Genomic DNA, 12065 nt, shown 5'->3' with positions numbered 1-12065 from the left:
GGGGCACATCAACAGGCGCCAATTTTAATGGGTTTTAGGACAGTTTGTCCCAGGAAAATTAGCTCCATTCAGGGCAGGGACCATTGGTTTGGCAATGCAACAGTGAGAACATCAGAGCACAGGTCCAGGAGGAAGATCCTCGGCTAATATAAACAAACTAAATAGAGACTCATTTCCTAAAATTAGTCCTAGGCCAAGATCCCAGGTGGAAGTTATGTCATTAACTGCTAACACAATTACCTGGATGACAGCAGTATATGCCCTGACTTGAAATTTGAAGTCTTGGTTTGGGTTGTCCCCCCCCTTATTTTTGGCTACTGGGCAAACTCACCGAGAGCAGGAAATTAGGAAGAGAAACAGTCTCAGTGTCAATACTTCGCTGAGTCTATTTACCATGGGCTATTTGCACTAGATAATCGCTCAGAAGTGTCTCACCTCCTCCACTCTTCAAGAGCCAAATGATGTCATGGAAGTGGCATCCAGAGCAGGAGCCAATATGAACCAACATAACCTGGGCCCAGCAGGAAATCGCTCCCGAGCACCGCATCAAATACATCTCCCCTTCTCCCCCCGGGGCCGCCCATCGCCAGCACAGGGGTGCAGAGGGGGACCCCATCCCTTCACCCACCCTGGAAAGAACCCCGGGGTGAAGTGCCACCATCCGAGTGCCTGAGCAAGCCTGGAGCTCGCAAACACGACTGCACACAGGTAACACCGTGAGTGTGATCTTTGCCTTCAAATGAGCCCAGCTACAGTCATTAAACAGCAAATTTGCCAAATTCGCAAACTAGTCATGGCTCCGGCCGAGCTCTGTCTCCCTTTCATTCCTCTCAGCCAGCGACAGCCACGGGAGCCACCAGTATCCAACAGCCTCCAGTTGCCAGATTCCTCCCGGCTGAGCCCCAGCCTTTCGCTCCGGGCGGCACTGTCAAACCCTGCCTGTCCGTAGCGACGCTTTTCTCTGCACCACACGCAACTGGAAAGGGTCATGCTGCAGCGGTGTCGAGCCCCCCAGGATGCCGTTGTGAGGCTCCTCACTCCCCATGAGGGTCACCAAGAGCATCCTCACAGCCCGAGGCACTCAGCGGCGAGCAGAGCCAAAACGCAACCCAGGCAGCAACAGGTTTCCAACGCCCACAGCCCTGTCTCGCATCTTAACCCACCCCTCCAACTTCTGAGCACGAAGCCCCAGCTAAACCCACCGATCTGAGCGCATGAACAAGCACCGCGACACGGCAGCACGCGAGCAGGGGGCAGCGGCAGGGGTCTGAGCCACGTTTGGGTGAGTAACTGCCCGGTGGCCACCTCTACACCAGGACAGAGCCATAGCATCTCGCCCAAGGCCACCCAGCTCAATTAGCGCTCGTTCCCGCAGGACGCAGCCACGGTGCTGCTGGGAGCAGCCGTGGGGATGAAGCCACGGTACCCACACGCAGAGAGCGACGTGGGTCTGCTGGGGTGGCTTCACGCCACGGCCGGTCCCACACCCACTGGGGTCACCCACGCGATGCTCCCACCCGGCCCTTCGCATTCCTGCGCCCTGGGAGCCGCGGCGATACGGCCAGACACAGACTTTGGCACCGCGCTCCCAGCAGCGAGCCCTGCCTGCGCTACAAAATCCATTAATCGGGGCGAGCAGCAGGGAACCGGGACAGAACGTAACGCTGCACGGCCACGGCTGCTGCCCACCCACGTCACGCGCAAACCCCCGGGGAGCCCCGTGGGATGCCAGCCTCGCCAGACAGCACCCCAGACCCGGCGGGGGCTCTGGATCGACACCTCCAGCCCCGTGGCAAGCGGCCACCCCCAGGATGGGGCTGGGGGGCGGCTACAGCGAGAGGAATGCTAATACACCCCGCACATGTCCCAACACGTTTCCTCCAGGCGCTTTCGGGGCCAGGGAGCTGCTGCCCAGCTGGGGGAATCTGAATGAGGATTGTTCTTGGGAAGAGCTCCCAAATCCCACACCCCACCGCGGGGCTGCAGCCACGGGGCAGGGCAGCGGGCTGAGCACAGGCACCCAGCAGCCGGGGGGGTCCAGAGCACTCCTCGGAGGGGACCCCCACGGAGAAGGGGACCCCCTTCACCCAGATGGACTTCCAGGCTCTCGCAGGGGAGGGGACCAACACGAGGACAACTCACAAGCTGGCGTTCCCTCCAGCTCCTGTCAGCTCTCCGTGGGCATGCTCCAAAATGCACGCAGGGGACCGCAGGGACAGGCCTGCCTGATCTTTCCTTGGCAAGCCTCAAAGAGAAACATCTCGCCATTTCATCCTACTATTTAAAAAAAAAATAAAAGCAAAGGGGGGGGGGGAACGGGACACATATATCAGACTATTAAATATCCACAGCAGCTGAGAGAAAGTGGAGGACAGGAACACAGGAACCAAGACCAAAAAAAAAAAAAATCTGCTTTTTATTATTAAACTATTATCTCAAATTTCTAATAAGCAGGTTGAAGTTTAAATTACAAGATCTCTAACAAAGTCAGGATCCAAACAGTTCAGAAGCCTTCAGATAACAATCGCCTTTCCCCAGATCGGTTTCAAGTCATTTCTTTGCAGAGACAAAGCTCCCATTCAGAGCGGGGCAGAGGGACCTCAGGGGTTTTATTACCCTCAGCATTGTAGCCCCGAAGACGCAGCGGCAGGGAGAGGAGCGAGTCCTGCTTTCCCGGCGATGCCGAGGGCAGCGCACCTGCGGCAGGACGGCACGGCGAGGCCACCGGGACCGCGGGAGAACGGAGGCTCGGTGGCAGCCCAACCCTGGGAAGCGCAACCTGAGCCCCTGTTCAGCGCAGCTTTGCGAGTCTCCCAAATTTGGGGCAAAAAAACCCAGGAGGGGAGCGGGGACCCCCTCAGTCATGCATGGTGCTGTCAGACGTGGTCTGCACGGGGTGGAAACTGCTGGAGAAACCAGCTCTGGTCCCCGTAGTGGTAACCACGTTTGGATGCCGTGAAGCATAATGCCGGAGGCAGATGATGTGCCACAGCTTGTTAGAGCTGGGATTAAACCTTGAAGGATACCTTCTACTGGTAATCTGGCAGGAAGGATATACCCCATCTCTGGTAAGTAAAAGCTCCACTGAAATTTAAGGGGAAGAGACATTTGATAGTCATTTGGGAAGGTGAAACTAGGCTAGGAGAGCAGACCCTTTGCCAGGTGATAAGCAGAGAGCTTCTGGAGCAAACAGCAGTGCAGTCTCCATTTCCAGCACCACAGATCATTCCTCACACAGTTCATTGGATCCAGCATCCTTGGTGCCTACTTCAAAAGTATCCCGAACTGGAAAAGCCGGTGTTAAATGAACCCTCTCTGGGCAGGGCTTCCCAAATGGGTTGAAGGACCTGCACATCACTCACTGATTTCTTCTCGTTCCCGTGTCACAGGACCTCTGAGGTCGGTATGCATGGCTCATACAGAGGTACAGCACTTGGACCAATTAGGGTTAATTAAACAGGTGCAGAAGCATATTGCACCATGCAATGACGACCAGCTTGTCAGGAGCTGGCTGGGGGTCCCTGACACCAAGACACAGGCTGAGAGCTTGCATCCCCCAGGGACCAGCTGGCCAGCAAGGCACTTGCAGGAGATGCAAGCGGAGACACGGTACCCACCTCATCCTCAGCATGGGGAGGGAGGATTTGCCTGAAGACGTCACCCCTTCAGCCCTCCCCTTGCCCCCAGCCTGCTACCCTTCCACGGCGATGCGGGGGAGGTACCTCCTCCCCACGCTGCTTTTCCCCACGGGTCTTCTCCTCTCTCCCAGCTCCCCCCTTCTTCCCCCTCACTCGGTATTGAGGCCGATAATTACCACTGAATAGCCTTCCCGATTCCCATGCTCGTCAGCCTGCCCTCCCCTCCCACCCGCCTCCGCCAGCCCCGAGCGGGGAAGGAAGGATTAGCCACAAAGCAGCCCGAGCTGGGGGCCACGGGGCAGGCAGGAGCGGGTGAGCTCCAGAGGATGAAGCGCATCCCTGGAACCAGCGCGGATGCTGCAGGCACAGCCCTGTCAAAGCCAACGGGAATTCTCCCCATCGTCCCCTCCCCGTGTGTGTTTTGGCCCACCTGCCTGGCAGCTAGCGGAGACGCCAGTGAGGCCAAGGGAAGGATTGCCCCGCACGGGGAGATTCACCCTCTTGCACCTACAGGTACCAGCCAGGGTAGAAACCAGTGCGCACGTACAGGAATTGCTGCTGCTTGTGACACCAGCGGAGGGTTGGATGAAGGAAGCCAAGCTGGGGACAATGCTGGAGACCTTTCTGCTGAGCACAGGGACCCCAAGACACAGCTCCCCCATTCCTATAGCCTCTCGTGTGCAAGTGATGATGCACTAAAGGCTCACGGCATCGCTAACCGCTCCCCCGTTTCTGAGCGGAGCTGAGGCAGCAATTCCACCCACGTTAACACAGCAAAGCCGAGAACAAACCAACATCTCCCAAACCCTCTCTCTGCTGGAGCCAGAAATTAAGACTGAATTTCCTCCTCCACATTTGGCCCCTTTGGCGAGGGGCAAATCCCGGGCAGCACCTGGAGACGGTCCCTCGCACAGCCCGGCACTGCCGGCCTCACCACGCCAGCCCCAAAGAGCTGCCTGTCCCATCCATCCCACTGCAACGCTGGTTGTGCCAGCGACACGCACCCAGAAAAAGGGGTAAATACCCGGAGTCGGCACTTGGGAGGGTTTCACCAGGGACCTGCTGCGTGCAGGACCTCACACTCTTTTGCCCACGCACCGGTCGTGGCAGAGAGGCGAGAGCAGCTCTAGCGAGCAGTCTGGGAAGGGGGAAGGTGGCGATTTAATTCCTGCTCTGCCAACAACCTACATATCACCCCGAAAAACTTCCCCCGCACCTTCCAGCCCAGCCTCCCTTCACAATTCCTCTAATTAATTCAGGAGAAAATTAATTACAGCGGGATTTTCAGAAGCACAGCATCTAATGATCGACTCCCTCTGCTCTAAACCAGATAATCTCAGGCTCCTATTTGCGCTGCCAAACCTGGCTCTCCCGCCTCCCCCTTCCCACCCCAGCACAATACCGCGCTCTAAATTAGGCAGGGAAAGAGTCGCTTGGCAAAAGCGAATCAGAGCACTAAGGTCAGGCCTTGAAAAACAACAAAACTGCCTAAAGAAACCCCAGCGTTAATCCCGTCATGCTTCCGCCAAAGATTCCCCTTTTCAAGTGTTTTCTTCCTGGTAAACAAAGTTCTCTCCATTGGGCTGTGAATTTCAGGACACGGTTGCTTAGTAATACCGGGCTGAAAACCAGGAGGTTCGTCCTCCCCCTTTGCTCTCCCCAGTCCTCAGAGGATAGCACCGGGTTTATTAAATAAATTAAAAAGGCTATTGAAATCCAAAGACAGGGCAGAGCTGATTTATACCGCAATTACTCGTGCCTCAAGTGGCGTTTTGCTCCCGATAATTTGGATTTGCGTGCAGTGGAGATGTTCTCCCCGTCCCTCCCCAGGAGCCAGCTCTGCCCATCTTCCCTTGCTCTCGGGGATGCTCCCAAAAGCTCCTGATGCTGACGGCCCAAAACTCACGCTCCACATCCCCTGCCAAAGCACAGGCTGCCGCAGGGCACCGCTCCAGACCCTGCCCACAGGTCTGCCCTCGCTCACCCAGGGCTGGTGGCAGCTTCGCCCCCGCGCCCACCTCCCTGCCCTGCCGCAGGAGCGATGCCCGCATGAAATTCCTAGGCTCTCTCTGCCCTCGCTGCCTCTATTACCACAACCTCTGCTTTCCCCGGGGTCAGTTGCACCATCTCAACACCCTCCACACCCACGCTGGCTCCCAGCAGTTACCCTTCCCCTGAAAGCCACGTGCTCTGAACCGTGCCAGCCGTGAAACAACACCAGGGCTCAACTCTTCCCCTTCCCATAAAGCAGCTCCTCCTCCTCGCATCCTCCACGTTGCGGCAGCGAGGACGAGCTGGGGCACCGGGCCAGGGTGGGAGGTGAAGGAAGAGCACAAGATGGAAGTGCTGGAGCCATCCCCCTGTGTCCCTCAGCATCCTCCACACTCCTTGCAAGAAAGCCACAAAGCACGGGTGGGAGGGTCACCAAGGGCACCGCACCGCGATACGCAGCTCCAGTGCGACCATCGGCAAACACAGGTTTGCACAAGCCTTGCTTTCCCGGTAGTACAAACAGCGAGTAAAATACTCCCTCTGCCTGCCCTACTTAAATCTCGGGGACGGTTTCAGTGGTGCTCAGAGCCCAGAAGGACACATCGACGCTCTTGGTCCGGGCACTGCAAACAAGAGGCCCCCCCGTGCCGCGGGCAACCAGCTGCACCCGCAAGGAGAAGGCTAGCGCAGGCGCCGCGTCCGAAACGGCTCCTGGCAGCGGGCTTGCAGGCAAACAATAATCCTCAGCTTGGCCTTAAACGGGTCAGGAGCCTTTCAGTCCACGGTCTGGCACAGCCTCTGCTTCTAAAGCCCAGATCCCACCGACTTCAATAGGAGTTAGGCGCCTAAGTACATCTGGCCCCAACTTCACAGCATCCTCCGAGACGCCCAGTCTGAGCGGCTCCGGTGATGCTCCCGGCCTGCCCGGAGATTGCACATCTGCTTTCACTTACGCCCGAGCCCTGCAAACAGCATCCCAGGCGCCCGCCGCCACCCACCCGCTCTCCCGAGCCCCCGCGTCGCTGCTTCTTGGCAGGGACCGGCCCAAGTTTGGCAAAGAGATGGGAAGCCGGTCAGCTGCATCGCCCTCCCTCTCGGGGAGCTTGGAGGAGCCGTTCGGTTAAAGGTTTGCTCCGGCTCCTGACTAGCTGTGTCAGTCACGCTCAGCCATTATACAATAAATGAAAAATCTATTTGCCTGGGTGGCGAGAGAGGGTGCTGCCAGCAGCCAGGGCTCGCGCGAAGCAAAGCTGCACCCTCACCTTCCCGCTCAGGGTTAAGGCCACACCAGCAGCAAAGGTACATTTTACACCCCCATCTATTAGCTAACAGGTGGCTGCCTCATAGCACAGACAAGATTTTAGGAGATCAAAGCCAGTTTTCACTTATTTCAGCCTCTTAAAACTCCATGTAAAATTTGACTGTGTGTTACTTTGCCTAGGGTAAGGAGACATCTTTCTCTCCAAACCCAGCCGGCGCTCAGCTGCTTTGCAGAGGTGTTCAAAGCATCCTCCGTACCGACCTTCCTCCCTCCGCGGGTCCCGCCAGCCCAGCGGCGACGGGAGCTGCGATACAGAGCAGAAGTCTGAGCCCACCAGGACTCGAGCGTTTCGTTGGTACTCTGACTCGAGGGGCTGCACCAGCGCTCGGCTGGAAATTAGCTGAGGAAACTGCAAACAAATTTTAGTTTGAAAAGAGACCAGCAGATGCATACAAAGCTACCGTTAAAGTCGCTTGAAATTTTCAGAGATGTTTTTTTGGGGGGTTGGGGGGGGTTCGTGGTTTTTTTTCTTTCATAAAAAAAGGACAAAGCAACCCTAACTCTTGCAAAACTCAGCTTTTCACCAAAACTGTTTCTAAATCCAGATTTGAGTACAAAAGACAGTAAGAGGACAAACCATTTTTAGATTAGGAAAAAAACCGCTCTCCCCTGAGAAAACGAGCATTAGCAGTGCTTCCACAGCGGTTCCTGCAAACGGCAGCAGGACGGGGACCCCCACCCCGCTATCCTCTGCCTGCACACATGGGAAACCTCTCGCCTGCTACAAGACACAAGCAGCAACTGCAATCAGGAGCCGGAAACACAGCCGGGGCAGGCGCAGGGAGGTGCCCCCGGATAAGCGGTCGGTGCCGAAGGTGCAGCCCTTTTCGGAGCACGCAGAGGTGCTGCCGGCACATGGGCAAAACTGGGGTTCAGTGCCACCGGCTAGCAATGCCAGCTAGCCACAGGATGCACAGCCCGCGCCAGCGATGCATCGCACCTCTGCGCTCACAAACAGCCCCTCTGCAGCCCGTGGGGCTCCCTACAACCGGCCTCTCGAGAGATGCTCCAAAACCAAGAAACAAACCCCGACTGCAAAGCGTGGAGCCACAGACGTAAGAGGGAGAAGATAAAGCCCCGATTGTGCATCCTTCCCCCGGCTGCAGCGGCGCTGGGTCGCCTGCGTCATCCTCCAGACAGCAGCATCCACAAGGCCGAGGTCTATTTTCTGTTTGTTTTCCCAATTTCTCAGCTGCAAACCAGGCCAGTTGGAAAGAAAAGGAGTAAAAAACAGAGGGGAGGAGAAGGGGGGGGGGGAGGAATTAACTCTTTGCAATCAAGTTGTCCATCTTCATGAGATTTTAATCCTGCCACAGCAAGGTCAAAGTTGAACTCTGGGGTAAAGGGCTTTGTTTTGTCCTCGGAAATAGCACGCAGCCAGCAGCGGGCCACAGGGGGACAGGGACCGTGGGCTGGAGGGGGGCAGCAGCACAGCCCCCGCGCCCAGAGCGCCGCTCCGGAGGGGCCAGCCGCTTTGAACTCACTTCTCAAACTGACATTTCCAACCACCTCACCCTTGAAACCTCTGAACTACTATTTTATTTTTTTTTCTTGTAACGTTTTAAAATTTCTTTTTAACTTTCTCCTTCCAGCGAGACAGCAGCCAGGTCTTTAATAAGTATTAGTTTGGGGCCGGTGAAAGATTAAATCTCGTTAAATGAGACAAACGCAGCTTTTTTTTTTTCCTTTTTTTTTTTTTTTTTGACTCCTTAAAGACACAGCATCGGAAAGGCTGCTCAAGGGGTCGGCTGGGAGTTTGAGTTCCCGGAGGAGCATCCCTCCTGTCCCGCCGCGGGTACCAAGGCTGCGAGCCTTTATTTCAACGAAAAGACCCCGTCTCGGGTGCCGTAACCCAGACACGAGCTATCCCACCCTGCCTTCAGCAGGGAAACAGGCCTTCAGCCTCCACCCTGCCCCGTCGTGCGTGGACGCGTGGCCGTGGGCAGGGAAGCACACATCGCGTTGCCTTGGCAACGCCACATCCCGACGGGGCGGAAAAAAAGAGTGGGCTGGGCGGTAAATAAAGCAGGGGCGGCGATGACATCACCAGCGGGGCAGCCAATAGGCAGCAGCGGCGGTGATGTCATGGCCTCGCCCCCAGTCCCCCCCCCCCCCACCTCCCCCGCAGCGGGGACCGCGGGGTGACCCCGCCGGGGAGCGACCCCCACCGCTGCCCGAGCACCGGCCACAGCCCGGGGGGGATCCGCGGGGATCCCCCCACTCGGGGCCGGGCCGTGGGGGGGCATCAGGGGTCTTTTATCGCTGCATTCACCCAGCAGACAGGGGGGGCACAGGGCAGCCCTGGGGGGGGGGGGAACCCACCCAAACTGCACGGTCACGTCCCCCTCAGCACGGTCACGTCCCCCTGCTGCGAGTCTGCGGCGAAGGAGCTTCGCCATTGTCAGACTTGGGGGGCCCTGGGGGGGGCTAAGGCCAAATTTTTTATTTTTACTGTTTGAGATTTTAGCAGGAGCTGGGATTGAGGCTTTGAGCACCCCTGGCCAGGACACCCGACACAAGGCGATACGCTCAGACACCGCAGCGAGCCGTGACTTTGTGAAAGCATCAAACAGGGCAAGGCCCAGCGACGCGGTGGAGCCGCAGGCAGGGTCTGCACCAAGGCTGCGGGGCCGGAGTTACTGCTGGCCAAGGCGCTGCGGGGAAAAGGGGGGACAAGAGCCGGGGGACAGAGATGGCGTTTCTAGTCGGCGCAGATGTCGGTGCAAGGAACGCACCAGGAAGGGGATTAGCACGAGAGCAGTGTCAGGGGAGCTCTGGACTGTGCAGCACAGTCACATTTGAGCGCAGGCAGTGTCCCCTCTCCGGTCCCCCACCTGGCATGGGAACAGCTTGACTCAACGGGTGACTCACCCACCTCAAACGAAGTCAGCGATGAAGCACTTGGTTCAATCAAGATTTAGATTAACCCAAGCTCCTCAAACCCCACGCACTGAGAGGCGCCGTACCCCGCGCTGCGCTCAGGACCCCATCACCTCCCACCAGCCCAGGAGCACCCCCCACCCCGCAGCACCGGGTGGCCCTGGCACGGTGCCGGCAGCAGCCGGGTGCATCTGAGTCACGGCCCGCGCTTGCTCAGGCTCACCTGCTCAAACACTCGGGTACGTCATTCCCCGCGAGCTGTTGCCAAAACTGCGGCTCAGCCGCTCCCAAGAGACGGGAGGAAAACCCGGCCGGGTGCAGAGGATGGGTGCAGGGGAGGCCAAGATGGCCCCGTTCACGCCACCCAGCCCCTTCACCCACCCTGGGGGCACAGAAAGGTGGCACTGGTAGCCGTCTCCCATGTGGCGTCCCGGTGGCTACGAAGGCAGATGGGGTGCGTGGCCAGAAAGCTGCCAGGGTGCTCAGAGGAGACATGCCGAGGGAAGGGAGAGACCCAGAGCCAAACCCAGCGTCATCTCACATAAAGCCGCACCGATCGGTGCACTCAAGCGGCACAGGAATTTTATCACCTTAAGACAATTCCAGGCAGGTTTCTCCTCGTTAGCCCCGCTGTTTATCAAACACCCAGGCAGGCCAGCCATGCCCGGCCAGCAAGCACAGGCGCGTCCACCCTCCTCTTGGTTCCAGGGGCCTTTGGGTGATCAAATTTTGTCCACCCCAACTGTGAGATGCCAACAGCACCAGGCTGAAACACGGCTGTCCTGCGGCCAACGCTGTCCCCTCAGCTTCTTGCCCAAGTGTTACGCATTTTCCTGAGCTCTACAATTTCCAGGCTAACGGCTACCATGGATCAATAAACACCAGATGCCCAACACTAAGAATCTGTCCCAAGTTGGACATTTATTGTAGGCAGCAACTAGAGAGAAAAAAACCCATTTAGAGCCACGACTGCAGTTTTGGGAGCCAGGCAGCCAATGCCCCAAGCTGCAGAGTCCTCAGCACCTCCCTGCTGCAGCAGCACGGGTCACGTACTGTGCTGCTTGCAACGCGGCGCTGGGCTCTCCCAGTGTGCTGAGACACAACTCATGGTAACTGCAGCTCGGCGTATTTGTTTAACAACCCGTAGCCTTGAGAAACACCAGGAGGTCTCTTCAGGGAACATCTTGCTGTCCCTGTCGTAGCCCACTGCTTTGTGTCCTAGAGATGGTTGCCCAAGGGCCGGCTCCAGCCCCTGAGGGTGGGAGCCTGGGAACTCCCCCCGCTCTCCAGAGCCAGACCTGTGCGTCTCCTCCCATGCTTCTCCCCTGCTGATCCGTCACAGATGGTTTTACCACAATTGCTAATTTAGCAAGAGACTGGGGCTTGTTAGCAAGCTAGATTACAGGGGGATTAACGATGATAACACTTTGATACCATGGCTGTTCAGCAGCCCAGGGCCACAAGGTCAGCCATAAAAAGCCAGAATATCACCACGGACTTTATGACGACCTAACATACCTGGTTCTCTGCCAAGAGGAGAGATGAGCATCTCAACAGCTAAGATGCATGGGCTGGAGCACCTCCACAACCTTCTGACTTGCTAAATAAGCTTTGCACTGTGGGAAAGAGGAAAGCTCTGCAAGCCAGTGCCTTTTGCACACAAACCCCCACACCTCTGCAAAGCACTGACAGAGCCAGCCTAGCTGCTCCTGTACAATCCAGCAACACATGCAGGCTTGCTGACCACATGGCAGGCAGGTCTGAGCTCCAGGGAAGCTACAGACCTTCCCAAAGCAAATATCAGCACAGGAAGAAATCTCAAGATGCATCTAGTCCCTCTCTCTGCTCCGAGGCTGGAGCCAGACCCTTCCCTTCTGCTCCATCCTGTACAGAGCAGCTTCTCCTACCTGTGCTTGAACAACAAGCAGCAAAAGTCATTTTCAAAACACAGTTTGTTCTGAAAACAAAGCGTTCCTCACCATTCATCAGAGCTACAGAGCACGGAGAGCCCCAGCACAAGGACTCCAGTTAAAACAAGCCGAGAGCCCGGTGCACGCCCGCTCCCGGGTGCCAGCCACCAGCAGGTCCTCCCCTTGGCTCTTGCCCTCGCCTGCCATTCAGAAGAGCCCAGGGAGGAAGAGGATTTGTTAGCTCCAGTCGGGCCGTTCCCGTCCAACAGGTTTGCTCTCCTGTCCCACATTGTTACTGTTCCCATGCAACCCCCCGTAGGCATA

At 57.2% G+C, this 12065-nt stretch overlaps 1 long non-coding RNA gene across 1 annotated transcript in view; it reads right to left on the bottom strand.

Moving 5' to 3' along the window:
• Positions 1-11507, bottom strand: part of LOC142604346 (uncharacterized) — a 136910-nt gene extending 125403 nt beyond the window's left edge. The window contains exon 1 of the long non-coding RNA XR_012838213.1: positions 11350-11507. This is a non-coding gene — a long non-coding RNA (uncharacterized LOC142604346). The remainder of the gene's footprint in view (positions 1-11349) is intronic.
• Between the last annotated feature and the right edge of the window lie 558 nt (positions 11508-12065).

The sequence above is a fragment of the Balearica regulorum genome, chromosome 18 (genome assembly GCF_011004875.1).
Source record: "Balearica regulorum gibbericeps isolate bBalReg1 chromosome 18, bBalReg1.pri, whole genome shotgun sequence".
Classification (NCBI taxonomy): Eukaryota; Metazoa; Chordata; class Aves; order Gruiformes; family Gruidae; genus Balearica; species Balearica regulorum.
The sequence above is the reverse complement of the archived record's forward strand: the minus strand, read 5'-3'. Positions and strand labels throughout refer to the sequence as shown.